A 15,308-nucleotide genomic window follows, 5' to 3' on the forward strand; every position below is an offset into this window, starting at 1 on the left:
CTGCTATCCGCTCCTCTCCGTCAGCCACCCTGCTATCCGCTCCTCTCCGTCAGCCACCCTGCTATCCGCTCCTCTCCGTCAGCCACCCTGCTATCCGCTCCTCTCCGTCAGCCACCCTGCTATCCGCTCCTCTCCGCCAGCCACCCTGCTATCCGCTCCTCTCCGTCAGCCACCCTGCTATCCGCTCCTCTCCGTCAGCCATCCTGCTATCCGCTCCTCTCCGCCAGCCACCCTGCTATCCGCTCCTCTCCGTCAGCCACCCTGCTATCCGCTCCTCTCCGTCAGCCACCCTGCTATCCGCTCCTCTCCGTCAGCCACCCTGCTATCCGCTCCTCTCCGTCAGCCACCCTGCTATCCGCTCCTCTCCGTCAGCCACCCTGCTATCCGCTCCTCTCCGTCAGCCACCCTGCTATCCGCTCCTCTCCGTCAGCCACCCTGCTATCCGCTCCTCTCCGTCAGCCACCCTGCTATCCGCTCCTCTCCGCCAGCCACCCTGCTATCCGCTCCTCTCCGTCAGCCACCCTGCTATCCGCTCCTCTCCGTCAGCCACCCTGCTATCCGCTCCTCTCCGTCAGCCACCCTGCTATCCGCTCCTCTCCGTCAGCCACCCTGCTATCCGCTCCTCTCCGTCAGCCACCCTGCTATCCGCTCCTCTCCGCCAGCCACCCTGCTATCCGCTCCTCTCCGTCAGCCACCCTGCTATCCGCTCCTCTCCGTCAGCCACCCTGCTATCCGCTCCTCTCCGTCAGCCACCCTGCTATCCGCTCCTCTCCGTCAGCCACCCTGCTATCCGCTCCTCTCCTTCAGCCACCCAGCTATCCGCTCCTCTCAGCCAACCAGCTATCCGCTCCTCTCCCGCAGCCACCCTGCTATCCGCTCCTCTCCGCCAGCCACCCTGCTATCCGCTCCTCTCCGTCAGCCACCCTGCTATCCGCTCCTCTCCGTCAGCCACCCTGCTATCCGCTCCTCTCCGTCAGCCACCCTGCTATCCGCTCCTCTCCGTCAGCCACCCTGCTATCCGCTCCTCTCCGTCAGCCACCCTGCTATCCGCTCCTCTCCGTCAGCCACCCTGCTATCCGCTCCTCTCCGTCAGCCACCCTGCTATCCGCTCCTCTCCGTCAGCCACCCTGCTATCCGCTCCTCTCCGTCAGCCACCCTGCTATCCGCTCCTCTCCGTCAGCCACCCTGCTATCCGCTCCTCTCCGTCAGCCACCCTGCTATCCGCTCCTCTCCGTCAGCCACCCTGCTATCCGCTCCTCTCCGTCAGCCACCCTGCTATCCGCTCCTCTCCGTCAGCCACCCTGCTATCCGCTCCTCTCCGTCAGCCACCCTGCTATCCGCTCCTCTCCGTCAGCCACCCTGCTATCTATCCGCTCCTCTCCGCCAGCCACCCTGCTATCCGCTCCTCTCCGCCAGCCACCCTGCTATCCGCTCCTCTCCGTCAGCCACCCTGCTATCCGCTCCTCTCCGTCAGCCACCCTGCTATCCGCTCCTCTCCGTCAGCCACCCTGCTATCCGCTCCTCTCCGTCAGCCACCCTGCTATCCGCTCCTCTCCGTCAGCCACCTTGCTATCCGCTCCTCTCCGCCAGCCACCCTGCTATCCGCTCCTCTCCGCCAGCCACCCTGCTATCCGCTCCTCTCCGTCAGCCACCCTGCTATCCGCTCCTCTCCGTCAGCCACGCTGCTATCCGCTCCTCTCCGCCAGCCACCCTGCTATCCGCTCCTCTCCGTCAGCCACCCTGCTATCCGCTCCTCTCCGCCAGCCACCCTGCTATCCGCTCCTCTGTCACCCACCCTGCTATCCGCTCCTCTCCGCCAGCCACCCTGCTATCCGCTCCTCTCCGCCAGCCACTCTGCTATCCGCTCCTCTCCGTCAGCCACCCTGCTATCCGCTCCTCTCCGTCAGCCACCCTGCTATCCGCTCCTCTCCGTCAGCCACCCTGCTATCCGCTCCTCTCCATCAGCCACCCTGCTATCCGCTCCTCTCCGTCAGCCACTCTGCTATCCGCTCCTCTCCGCCAGCCACCCTGCTATCCGCTCCTCTCCGTCAGCCACCCTGCTATCCGCTCCTCTCCGTCAGCCACCCTGCTATCCGCTCCTCTCCGCTCCTCTCCGTCAGCCACCCTGCTATCCGCTCCTCTCCATCAGCCACCCTGCTATCCGCTCCTCTCCGTCAGCCACCCTGCTATCCGCTCCTCTCCGTCAGCCACCCTGCTATCCGCTCCTCTCCGCCAGCCACCCTGCTATCCGCTCCTCTCCGTCAGCCACCCTGCTATCCGCTCCTCTCCGCCAGCCACCCTGCTATCCGCTCCTCTCCGCCAGCCACCCTGCTATCCGCTCCTCTCCGTCAGCCACCCTGCTATCCGCTCCTCTCCGCCAGCCACCCTGCTATCCGCTCCTCTCCGCCAGCCACCCTGCTATCCGCTCCTCTCCGCCAGCCACCCTGCTATCCGCTCCTCTCCGCCAGCCACCCTGCTATCCGCTCCTCTCCGCCAGCCACCCTGCTATCCGCTCCTCTCCGCCAGCCACCCTGCTATCCGCTCCTCTCCGCCAGCCACTCTCCTTTCCTCTCCTCTCCGCCAGCCACCCTGCTATCCGCGCCACTCTCCAAGGCTCTCCACTATCTACTCTATTCGCCATGCGTCTCTGCTCTCCAACCCTCTGTGCAAGCCACTCACCAACTTGTCTTCCAGCCTCCCCCCACTTAACACAGTTCTCAGTGATCTCAGCTCTTTAGTGACCTCAGCTCTCAGTGAATTTAGCTGTTAGCGAGGGAGCCTCAGCACTAGTGCAGCACTAGCGCAAAGTAGGTCTAAGGCTGAAAGCAAGTATCAGTCACTTTAGCTCAGTAGTCACAATTCACTCTACTATGGCATGCTGGAGAGAAGAGGAGTAAAAGTCGTGTTTAGGGCTCTCAGAAGGGGCCCATGATACCAGACACAAATATCTATCCTCAGCCTCTCTCAATTCATTGGCTGGGGGAAGGGGGGTTGGGACCCATGTCCCTTGCCTATCGAGTGCTACTTAGTTGAGGGCTAGCCCCTCCATCATACAATGCCAAGTACAGTCCCTTAGTTCTCCTGCAGGACGTCCCTGTAGAGGGCTCTCTGAGCGGGGTCCAGCAGAGCCCCCTGCCCCGTGGGGAAATAAACAGCCACCTCCTCGAAGCTCACCGGCCCCTGAAATAACAGGTGCCCCCCACTCAGTGCCTGCTGCCCCAGCCACAGCCCCACCATTCATGGGGGATGAAGCACAGTAGGATGGGTCTGGGAGGGACAGAGGAGCAGAATCCCACCCCACCCTGTCCAGGAGGCTGCAGGGAACAGAGAGAAGGGGAGAGCTCCTTGTCCCTCTGTGACGTTATTGATATAAATTGGGACCATATAGAACATGGGTTGCAACCAAGGTCCTGTAGTGGCACCAAATCTTAGGTAAAGGGGGTCATATAAGGCGTCTAAGACCAGGTTATGGGTTGCTGGTTATGATTATGCTGTCTGTGTGCATGTATCACTTTTAGTTGAAGTTATGTATATTGGCTCTATACTGTCTGTATTTCAAGTTGGTGATGTGCTTCTGGGTGATATCCCAGACAAGCTGGTGTTAGATCTGCTTAGCCTGCTTGATGGCCCATTAAGGACCATCAGCTACACAACTGACCCATGGAGAGAAGGCAGACACGCCTTGTGACTCAGCTGAACAACAGTAAACAATGTTTAGGAAGCTCAGGCCCTCTGGTGCAGGGGCTGAGCTGAAATACAGTACGCGGAGCTCAGGCCCTTTGTGGCAGGGGCTGAGCAGCAAATAAACAGGTCAGAGAGCCCAGGCCCTTTGTGGCAGGGGCTGAGCGGCAAATAAACAGGTCAGAGAGCCCAGGCCCTTTGTGGCAGGGGCTGAGCGGCAAATAAACAGGTCAGAGAGCCCAGGCCCTTTGTGGCAGGGGCTGAGCGGCAAATAAACAGGTCAGAGAGCCCAGGCCCTTTGTGGCAGGGGCTGAGCGGCAAATAAACAGGTCAGAGAGCCCAGGCCCTTTGTGGCAGGGGCTGAGCGGCAAATAAACTGTAGCTCTATAGGCCCAGGTCCCTAGACCGGAGCGTTGGGTGAGGGAAAACTGCCACCCGTGCGTGGGGTGGCAGGGGACCTGAGCCCACCCACTCCCCTGTGTCCCAGCCCGGGGCCCTAGGCAGCAGCTCTCACCGCCGCTGGTCAGTGGGGTCCAGACCGCAACACACGGACATGGGCTCGTCTGCGTCTGCAGCCTGACAGGGGTCGGCTACCCCCGGGCTACTCCCCCCTCCCCCCTCAGGGCCTAGCTCGGCCGTGGCATCGGTCCCAGGCCAGTCCACCAGCACGGGCTCCTGGGGACCAGGGCTTGGTGGCAGGTCCGGCAGCTCCTCGGGGAAGCCCGGCCAGGCGGGCTCGGGCGGCTCCTCCGGGGAACAGCAGGGGCGGGGAGGCTCCGGCGGCTCCTCCTCGTAGCGGGCGCGGGGAAGCTCTGGCCAGTCCGGGCAGCTGCCTCGGGCCCTGGAGGGTTCCCAGTCAGGAGCTCCCGCCGGCACGTCTGCTCCCGGCGGCGGCTGGGCCCGGACTGAGCGCTGGCGGCCGGCATTTCTACTTCCTGTCCCGCCCCTTGACTTCCGGGGGGCGGGGACTGGTGGGGGTGGCTCCGCCCACTTGGGTGCCTGCGAGGGCGCCCCCTCCGCTGGGCAGGAGGGGAGCCACCCCCACTCACGACACTCTCCCTGCCCCTCCCCTCTCCCAGGCAAGTCAGTCTGCCCCGGGGGGGGGCTGCAGGGCAAGGCTGGGTGCCCGGCCCCTCCCTCCGCACTGATTGCTCCAGCTGCCCCTTCCAGGCTCCCCCCCCTCCTGCATGAGGAGCCGCTCACTGTCCTGCATTCCCGGGGGCGTTTCCTCCCCAGCAGCTACAGCCCCTGCTAACGGGGGGAGCCTGGGGGCGCTGGGGCAGCAGCTCTGCGCCGCGCAGACACTCAGGGGCAGAGCAGGAGCCATTGCTGCAGAGTCACTTTCCAGCCTGGCCCCAGCACTTGTTGAACTGGAGCGAGACTCTAGGCCAGGGGTCAGCAACCTACGGCACGCGAGCCAATTTTTGATGGCCCCTTGCCGCCACTCTGGGGTTCCCGCTGCTGGCCCCTGCCGCAGCCCCACTCAGCACCCGCTGCTGGCCTGGGGGAAGGAACCTCAGGCTGGCAGGGGGCTGAGACCCCAGCTGGCAGGAGGCTAGCGGGGGCGAGCTGAGCCCATCTCTGCCAGAACGGCAGAGTACAGATGTGTACATCTCTGTGTACAGATGTGGTCTCCTCACCTCAAAAAAGATATTCTAGCACTAGAAAAGGTTCAGAAAAGAGCAACTAAAATGATTAGGGGTTTAGAGAGGGTCCCATATGAGGAAAGATTAAAGAGGCTAGGACTCCTTACCTGAGGAGGTTGTGAAGGCTAGGACTATAACAATGTTTAAAAGGGGACTGGATAAATTCATGGTGGCTAAGTCCATAAATGGCTATTAGCCAGGATGGGTAAGAATGGTGTCCCTAGCCTCTGTTCGTCAGAGGATGGAGATGGATGGCAGGAGAGAGATCACTTGATCATTGCCTGTTAGGTTCACTCCCTCAGGGGCACCTGGCATTGGCCACTGTCGGTAGACAGATACTGGGCTAGATGGACCTTTGGTCTGACCCGGTACGGCCTTTCTTATGTTCTTATGTTCTTAACGGTTGAGAGACGCAGAAGTGAAATCGCAGAAAACATTAATGAAAAGCAGACGACTGCATTGAAAGACACAGCCGTGTTTAGTGTGGCAGTTGATGAGGCGTGGATATAAGCGACGTTCGGCAGTTGTGCTTCGATGAAATCCAAGAGGAACTTTGTTGCCTAAAACCCCTGTGTGGAGTGGCACAACAAAGGCGGAAGATATACTGGAAAGTTTTGAAAGAACGAGGAGTTGACATCAGAAAAATATTCTGTGTGACAACAGATGGTGCTCCTGCCATGGTCGGAAAACAGAAGGGATTTGTAAAGTTACTTGAAGATCAAATTGGCCGTCTGACAGTCAAATTGCACTGTATCATCCATCAAGAAAACCTGTGTGCTAAAATTTCTAATTCAGAACTTAATAATGTGACGAATACAGTGGTGCGAATTGTGAATTTCTTGTTGCTCAATCTGCTTTGACTCACAGACAATTTCAAGCACTGCTAGAAGAGATGGACAGTGCTTATAACGAATTCCCTCTTCCCAGCAACATTCGGTGGCTAAGTCGTGGCAAGGTTTTGGTGGGCTGTGTAAACTGTTTTGATGCAATCATGGTCTTTTTGTCAGAAAAAGAACAAAACTACCCCGAACTGGATGACAAATGGCTGCGTAAGCTCATGTTTCTAACCGATATCACCGCTCACCTAAACGAAGGCAACCTCTGTCTCCAGGGTGCAGGGCAAACAATTCTGGATCTTTATGAAGCCTGGAAAGCATTTGTTGTGAAACTAGCAGTTTTTTCCAAGGATATTCAAACTTCTACTTTCCGCTACTTCCAACTCATAAAAGAGCTATTGACACGTTGCACTGTCAGTGTCAATGAGATTGGAAAGTACATGCAAAAATTGGAATCAGAATTTTCTGACCGATTTCAAGCGATTTGGCCCAATGCTTTCTTTTCTAATTAAATCTGAAAAGTTCAACGAAAGCGACTTGGATTTGTCTGTATTTCAGTGGATGGGTGCTGAAGATTTCAAAATGCAGCTCATTCAGTTAAAAAGCTCAGAATTGTGGACATCAAAGTTTGTGGATCTGGGGAGTGCACTTGAAGCTACCGAGAGAGATCATGGGGCCTCTATTCTGACCTGCTGGACGTCACTGCCTGTGAAATTTAACTGTTTGAAGAAAATTGCGTTTGCAATGCTTTCAGCATTTGGATCCACGTACCTGTGTGAACAGGTATTTTCACACATGAAATCTGTCCTCTGTCCCCCTCAGAGCCGGTTAACAAGTGATCTCTCAGAAGCTTGTGCGCAGCTTAAAGTATCCAAATCCGTGCCAGACATTGGAAAACTCAGCAAGGAAAAGCAAGGGCAAGGGTCACACTAAACTAATAAGATCTGCATTTTAATTTAATTTTAAATAAAGCTTCTGAAACATTTTGAAAACTTTGTTTACTTTACATATAACAGTAGTTTGGTTCTATATTACAGACTTACAGAGAGACCTTCTAAAACGTATTACCGGCACGCGAAGCCTTAAATTAGAGTGTATACACGAAGACTCAGCACACCACTGCTGAAAGGTTGCCGACCCCTGTCCTAGGCAGTGATGCAGCTCCTGGCAGCTGGGGTGAAACTCACTCACCCCAGCTACGGAGTAAAAGAACTAAGGCCTGGATCCACAAAGGAACCTCACAGCACCAAACTTTTAGGCAGCTAAAAGTCACTAGAATCCACAAAGCCTGAGTTAGGCACCCAGGCTCCTGTACAATCAATGGGAAGAAGGAGGTGCCTGAAAGTAGGACCCACAAAACCCAGCATGCTGGGCATCTCCACCCCAATGGGAAATGCTGATGAGGGGTGTGTCCTGAGCCCCACCCTTCTCTGGAGCTTAGGCATCCAGGTCTGGCTTGGAGAGAGGGACCTTGGTCTGCTTGGGAGCCCCTCACCTGGGGTTAGGTGCTTAGGCCATTCGGTACAAAACAATCCACCAGAGCAGGAAGAGGTCACGGTGCTGCTGGCTCTCTTACAGCATTTAAAGTATTTGACCAGGATGTGGGAGACCAGGGTTCAACCCCCCCTTGGCCGCCCCACTCCCTCCCAAAAAAAATATTTCTGTAAGCTGCATAGCTCCATCTTTAGCACCACGCAGGCAGTGGCCAGGGAGGGGCTCCTGCCAGTGCAGTTTTTCCCCCCATCTCCGGCCTTAGCTGGTTCTAGCCTGGCCCTGCCACGGGGGTGGGCCTGATATTGCCACCAAGGCCATCCCTAGGGGGGTGCGGCCCAGGTCCTATCCCACCCCCCTTCCCCCAAGGTCCTGCCTCCTTCTGCCCGTGCCCCACCCCTGAGCGATGCCAGGAGTCCGCAGAGCAGGGCTGGTAGTGCTGCCGCTGTCCTGGGCTGCGCCACCATGGTCCTGTGCGGGGCCTGGAGCCGGCAGCAGCGTTGCCACACACCGTCCATGTGCAGAATGAATTTTGTAACGTGCACCAATATACAGGAGAGTGTCACACCTCACCTCCATATTGGTGCGCACAACACAATTCATTCCGCACCTGAACATAACAAATTAGAGGAAACACTGCTCCTGACTTTCAACCTACCTGTCACATCTTGAATTTCATACATTGACTGATCAGAATAAAGTGCTCTCAAGTGAGCTACAGACCAACAGTGGTTCATAATAATTATTCAGCAAGTATTTTAGAAAACTTAGAACATTAGAGGAAATCATGAACTGCCAAGAGACAATTAATGGAAGAAGCAGCAAGATTAATCCCGTACATTGGATTGGTTGTGACTTCTTTGCCTGATATGAAAAAAGACCAAAAGGACCTGAGTCTCCTCGCTGTCGATAGCCCCCTGCTCGGCCAATCAGCACTGAGACTCTGAGGGGCGGGAGGCTGAGGGGTCTCACCAGATGTCCCAAAGGACGGCCCAGGTCACCATCAGAGGAGATCACTCGCAGATCCATCCCCACCTCTTGGTGAGGACCTCCCACAATGAGAGCAATACCCCTGCCCTGCCCGCACTCCACACACCCCTCCTTGGTAGAGGGAGAGAAGCAGGGGAAAGGGGGAAAAGAAGCAAGAGAAAGGAGGGAGGAAAGAGGAAAAGGGAAACCAAAAAGGACAAACCCCAATGTCCCCAGGGATTCCAACCATCAAACCCTAGGTAGGAAATCAAATTCTGCCACCTGAAGCCAGTGTTTCCTGGGCCTAGAATGCTGCCTGCGCCAGGTGGATCAGACTGAACAGGTTCCAAACCTCTCTCAGCCTCTTACCTTCTCAAAGGGAAGTTTGTTTTCGGCACAGTCAGTGGCAGGAAAGGAGAAAACTCCACAGAGGTTCCTCCTCATGCTCACAGCCGTGAATCCTAATTCTCTCTCAGCCCTCCAGGAGAGACCTCGCGAAGGAGACTTGCGGCAGCAAAGCCGGGGGGTCTCAGAGACAGGCCTGGCCCTGCACCTTGGTCCTGCCCGGCTGATGTCGGGGTCTCTCTGTGAGGTCACCCCCTCCCCACCACCTTGCCCAATAGGCCGAGTTCCTGCAAAATGCCTTTGTGATGTCACTGCCACACCCACCCCTCCCCTCAAAGCTGATGTCCTGCCCCTGGCCAGCCTCGTTGGGTGTTTGAGTTGTTTCCCCTGAATCACCGCACTCAATGACTGTTCAGTCTGTGGATGGAGCCGCTACACAATAAAACATCAGTTTTTCATAAATTAGTAACCTTAAGGCCAGAAGGAACCATTAGAGCATCTAATCTGACTCCCTGCATATCCTAGCCCATCTGTGTATCACAATAGCTTCTTTTTGACTAAAGCACCTTCCCAAAGGCCTCTAGTCTTCATTGGAAGACATCAAGAGATGCAGAATCCATCACTTCTCTTGGCAGCTTGTTCCAGTGATGAATCACCCTCCCTCTTACAAATCTTGCCTTGCTACAATGAGAATTTTTCTGATTTCTGCTTCCAGCCATTGGTTCTTGTTATGCCTTTCTTTGCAAGACTAAAGAGCCCTTTAAATACTTGGTGTTTTCTCTCGCGAAGGCACTTGCACACTGCAATCAGCTCACCTCTAAACAGATTGAGCTTTTCAATGCCTCCTTATAAGACATCTTCTCCATCCCTCAAATATGGCTCTTTTCTGCACCCTCTCCAGTTTTTAAAACGTTATTTTTGAAACGTGGACACCAGAACGGGATGCAGTGTTCCAGTATCAGTCTCACTACAGCTGAATCACCTCCCTTTCCAGCCTCTGTTTATCTATTCATGGATGGTGTCACTGCCTCCCAGGACTTGTGCAGTCTCTCAGCCCCGTACAGTCCTTGGAAGGAACCCCCTTCAGTGTGACAGCCCTTCCTGGAGATTCACTCTCTCTCGAGGGTAAAGGCCCCTCTGCCTCCGTGAAAGGCACTTCTCTGAGACCTGAGCATGCCTGTCTGCCATGGGCCCCTCAGGGAGTCCCCTCCCTCTGGACCCTGGGGCCTCTACTCCCAGAGGAAGAATGCAGCCCCGATCTCTAGACTGCAGTGATGCTCAGCCAGTGTAAGAGAGGGGTTTATTGAGCATCTGAACATAGCACAGGAAACTCTCAGGGCCTCAGGCCTAACCTCCCTCTGCACAGTCCAGCTAGGTCTCTCCTGCATCCATGTGGGCTCTGGCTGTTTTCTCTCCCCAGTCCAGACGCCCCCTCTTTCCAGCCAAGCATCCGATCTCATCTTCCCACAAGCCTCTGTCCTTTGTCTTCTGTCCCAGAGAAACTGGCTGCCTGGGTCTCCTCTCTCTCTTTAGCGCGAGGGGAGGCTGAGATTTCAGGCTGTTGTGTTTATGGCTGGATTGCTGCTATTATTTGACAGAACCTGACAATTCAATGGCACAAACGGGGGAACGGGGCAGCACTACAGTGTCAGGGAGTGACCTGGAGAAAATACAGAAAGGATTTCTAGCAAGGGTGCCGTGTAACTAACCAGAATGAAGACTATTCTCTGCCCCCCTCGTCTAACTCTGGGCCTGACTCTCTCCCGTGCTGAGGCCCCTTGCCCTGTCTCTGGCCGTGTCTGGGGGCTTTATGCCGCGGTAGAGCCCCGAAGGTAAAGGTGTGATGTAGCCTCAGCCCCAACAAGACTCAGGCCCATGTCACTTCATCCTGGGTTTCAGATGAGTGACCCCTAGAAGTTGGGGGGCCACCGGTGCCCAGACCATGGCCCGGCCACAGAGGCCCTGCCCCTGCTCATCCTCTTCCCCCGAGGCCCCACCCACTTGCTGTTCACTGCCCTCCGCCCCCTCCCCCAGACCCCCTACCTGCCCCTCACTTCCCCCAAGAGGACAGCTCAGTGGTTTGAGCATTGGCCTGCTAAACCCACGGTTGGGAATTCAATCCTTGAGGAGGTCGTTTTGGGAACTGGGGTAAAAATCTGTCTGGGGATTGGTCCTGCTCTGAGCAGGGGGTTGGATTAGCTGAGGTCCCTTCCAGTTCTATGATCTAAGACGCCACTCACCTGCTGCTTTCTCCTCTCTGCCCCTTTCCCCTAAGGGGGGCTGCCATGGGGCCAGGCACCCATCGCTTTTTCCTGCCTTAGGTGAGCGGGGGGTGGGGAGGGTCCTTGGGGCAGGAGGCGCAGCAGGGGCAGGAAGAGGCAGAGAGAGGGAGGGGGCTCAGGGAAAGGCCCAGCGGGGTGGGGCGCAGGCCTTGGGAAGAGAGGCGGAGGGGATGGGAGGAGGCAGAGCAGGGCATCGGGTTAAGAGGCAGAGCGGGCCGGGTGCAGGCGGAGCCCCCACTTCTCTGGAGCTTGGCTTCCAGCACTCGAAAGATGACAATGGGCCCATGACGGGGTGACCTGCCCCACATCCCCAGTGTTCCCCCCTGCATGGGCGGCCGTTTGGGGGAGACTCAGCTGCCCCTGGCCTCTTAGACGGGCTGTGGCTAAAACACTGGCCTTGCTGTGAGCAGGATTTGAACCTGCGCAGGGAAACCCTCTTGGATTTTGAGTCTAACACCTTAGCTACTCAGCCATCACAGCTGTGAGCAAAGCAGGCCCCTAAGGCCAGAGAAACGCCCAGGCCTGACGTCATCTGAACTGCAGAATTCAAACAGCAAACCCGGCTCCCAAAGCACCAGGGGGAATTTGGGGCTCTCGTTCCTTCGCCGTGTGGTTAAGCACCAAACCAGCACCCTCCTGTGGGGTCTGTCGTTGTTCCTCTCCACACTGTAACGACCGAGACAGGGAGAGGTGACCTGACCTGACCAAGGTCAGACAGTGAGTAGAATCAGCTCTGCCCCCACCAGCTCCCGGCTCTATCCGCCAATGGACTGACTTTCTCGCTGGATTAAACTGTTTGTACTGGACTCTTTTCTCCATCTATAAACAGGACTAAGCCACGACTGGACTGTCCGACAGGAGAATGGGCCACGGCTCCCTTCCCCGGACCCTGGATTTCTCACCACTTCAGAGAAACTTGTTAGTGGAAAAATGAATCACATTCAAATGACTACAGATTATGAACCGTTTGCTGTTGCCTTGGCACATGGCCCCACCAGCCTTTTCCCTGAGTCAGGAATGATAATTTATTGGTTCACTCTGATTTGTTTCAGTTCTATGTTAGTATCTATTGCCACTAATTGGTCAGAGCCCGTCACTTCCGGAAGTCTGAAACGTTTACCCCTAACTCCCTTCTCGGTACCTTTGATTTTCCTCAGTCTCCTTCAGAGCACTGGCTTTCTTGGCACCAATAACCAAGACTGATTTCCAGATCAGGAGACGTGTCCTCCAGCTGCTGGAACTTCCCTGTTTCACACCTAGAAAGAAACAGGTTTTTCCCCATTAATCATTATCATATTTTATTGTCGTATTTTACTCTGAATTTCTTGCCCGTGAGAAATGCTGAATTGAGGGACTGGAGAATGAGTCTCTGTGTATCCAGCCACAGAATAGCTGCAGCCCCAGCAATGGCTGTGCAAGCTTCCCCGAGGTGTCCCGTCAATGTGCTTCACCCCAATTTACGGAGACCAGCTCTGGGGACAGGATGAGTTCGGTCCGTGGGCAATTCACTCCTCGGCCTCCATGCTTTGATGGCCAATAGATTCCAGTGTTCCTGCTGGTCATTGTTCTGTGGCCATCTGCCCACCTGCCACTGGACTGAGATCAGCTCCCCTCACACCAGCTCATTCCTCACCGGTCCGTGAATGGTCACCACGTCATACAGACGTTTGTTCACTCCTGCCGGGGGCAGAAGAGAACCCAGTGCCCTGGAGGTGACAGGCCCGTACTGTGTCCCCAGTCAGGGCCATCGTCCCTGCCCTGAGGTGGTGGCTGCTCTGGGGAGCTCACGCTGGCACCGGTGCAGCGGCCCCGCCGTTAGCTCTTGAGTGTAGCCGCTGAGATTCGCTACCCCCAGCGAGCCGTAGCCATGTTGGCAGGAGAAGCTCTCCCAGCGACATAGCCCTGCCCACACCGGCGCTTGGGTCAGTGTAACTGTGTCACTCGGGGTGGCTCATTCACACCCCTGAGCGACATACGTTCTACCGACACAAGGGGGCGTAGCCGCAGCCTGAGCAGAGAAGCGATTTAGAAAACAGATTTAGTTTTGTAGGAAATGCAGAAACCCGGGTTTGTAATAAACCAAAGGAGATTGCGACCCACATGTCACCTTCACCACGTTGCAGTTGTGCCCTGGGACAGTTGTGTTGTCTCAGCCTGTGGCCAGACTAATGGCGTGTGCAGGGGGAGCCACGCCCCATCTATGGGGCTTCTGGCATCCTAGAGGAGAAAGGAGAAAAGACGCTCAGTCCCCCATGCCACTCACACAGGGGGCAGGAACTTCTGTGGTCATTTAAACAGGCTCAAGGTCCCCGAAAGAGTGAAAGGTGTTAACGTGCCCTTGTCACCGTCCAACACTGAACGGGGGAAACAAGGCTGGCGGTTTGGTAGAGAGAGACTTCAGCCCGCTTAGTCCCATGGCAAACACACCTCACATCCCTGCTAGTGTGTTACTGAAACACAGAGAGAAACAGAGACAGAGTTAAAGCAATGGAAATGTAAAGGAGTCAGTAAGGCTTGTCTTTAACAGCATCCCCTGTGCCCTTTCTCTTCAGCTGGGAGAGTTTTTAGAAGGAAAGTTCCTTCTGTGATGGTCTCTTGGGTGGTTTTGAAGAAGGTAACAGCTGTCCTGGGGAGATCAGAGAGATTAGCTGAGATGGGCTGGAGCTGTCACTGTTGTGGTGTCTCTTGTTAAAGTCCAATCCCATTTCCTAGGTGGCAAGATAAGGCAAACGCACCCAAACGGGGAAAGACGAGAACAGCAAAGATAGAAGATGCAGCTTCTGGCTCTGGCTCTGCTGTTGACTTTGTCTTGCAGCTTCACTGTCATTAGCAGTAGGCAGAGGAGCAAAAGCCACCTCTCACTGTGCCCTAGTGGGTCACAACTGAGAATACCAAATTCAGGCCAAAGTGCCGAGAAATGGGGCAGACATACCCCCAAAATGGTGATTTTGCTCCCATAAGATAAATCAACCCAGCAACAAAAGTTAACTTCTGTTTCACCACACTTGCTAACGAGAAGTCAGAAAAGCAGCCTCCTTAGTCATTCCAGGCTTTATATCGCCACCAAAACCACTGAAATTACTGATGAGTGGTTATTGGAATCCAATTTCATCAACCGAAAGGGTTCTTCTGATCTGAAAGGACCAGCCACATACCCAGGTCAATAATATACAACTCAGATCTGAGCCCAGTAATCATGCTGTTGCCAGCCCTTTAGTATCTAAAATATAAAGGTTTATTTCTGGAAAGGAAGGAAGGAAGGTTAAAATTGGTTGAAGGAATCAAATACATACAAGAATTGCAAAGTTCTTGAATCACGCTTGTAGCAGTGATGGAATAAACTGTTGGCTTTTTAAGTCTCTGGTTGCTTCTGAATCATTGGAAGGTCCTCAGTCCTTTGGTTAGAACGCTCCCATTAGTATAAGGTCATCATCAAGAGGTCTGAGCAGGAAAGAGGCCAAATGGAGATGTGTCCAGGGCTTTTTATAGCTTGTGGATGGAAACCCCCATTGTTTCAATCTAAGCCCTCAGTGGAGAGAGTGGAAAATGACAGGTAACGAGATGGTGTTTGCAGTCACATGGGCACGTCCCACGTCCATGCCTGATTTCGCTTAGTCACAGCAGAAGCCACGACCTAGACTCCAGATGGAACGTTCCCAGGCAAGTCCATTGAGAGCAGATAGGGGTGTGACCTTACCTAATTGAACTATGACCATATAGACCATTATTGCAACCACTGTCATATAGTTGCAACAAATCTTGTACAAAGATGGTGAAGTGAGGTGTCTATGAACAGGTTGTCATTTGCTGGTTATGCTTATGCTGTGTGTATCATTCTTGTATTTGAAGTTATGAATATTGGCTCTGTACTTGTATTTCACTGTTTGCTTCTGAGTTGTATCAGTGAAGCATTTGGCCAGCTTATTGAGAAAGGATTAAGCTTTTCACTTCAGAGAAAAAAAATGCATGAAGACAGTTTTATAAACAAGTAGGTAAAGACACAAACCAACCCAACACCGACTGTGACACCCCCCACCCGCCCAAGAAATAGAAACACA

General features: G+C 54.8%; 1 non-coding gene and 1 pseudogene across 1 annotated transcript; one reads left to right on the plus strand and one right to left on the minus strand.

Moving 5' to 3' along the window:
- LOC120384957 overlaps window positions 1-15,308 on the plus strand; it is a 394,265-nt pseudogene that overhangs the window by 239,377 nt on the left and 139,580 nt on the right.
- On the minus strand, window positions 11,649-11,730 carry TRNAL-CAA. The gene has a single exon. It is a non-coding gene; the product is annotated as a tRNA-Leu (tRNA).

This window comes from Mauremys reevesii, linkage group 17 (genome assembly GCF_016161935.1).
Source record: "Mauremys reevesii isolate NIE-2019 linkage group 17, ASM1616193v1, whole genome shotgun sequence".
NCBI classification, from domain to species: domain Eukaryota; kingdom Metazoa; phylum Chordata; order Testudines; family Geoemydidae; genus Mauremys; species Mauremys reevesii.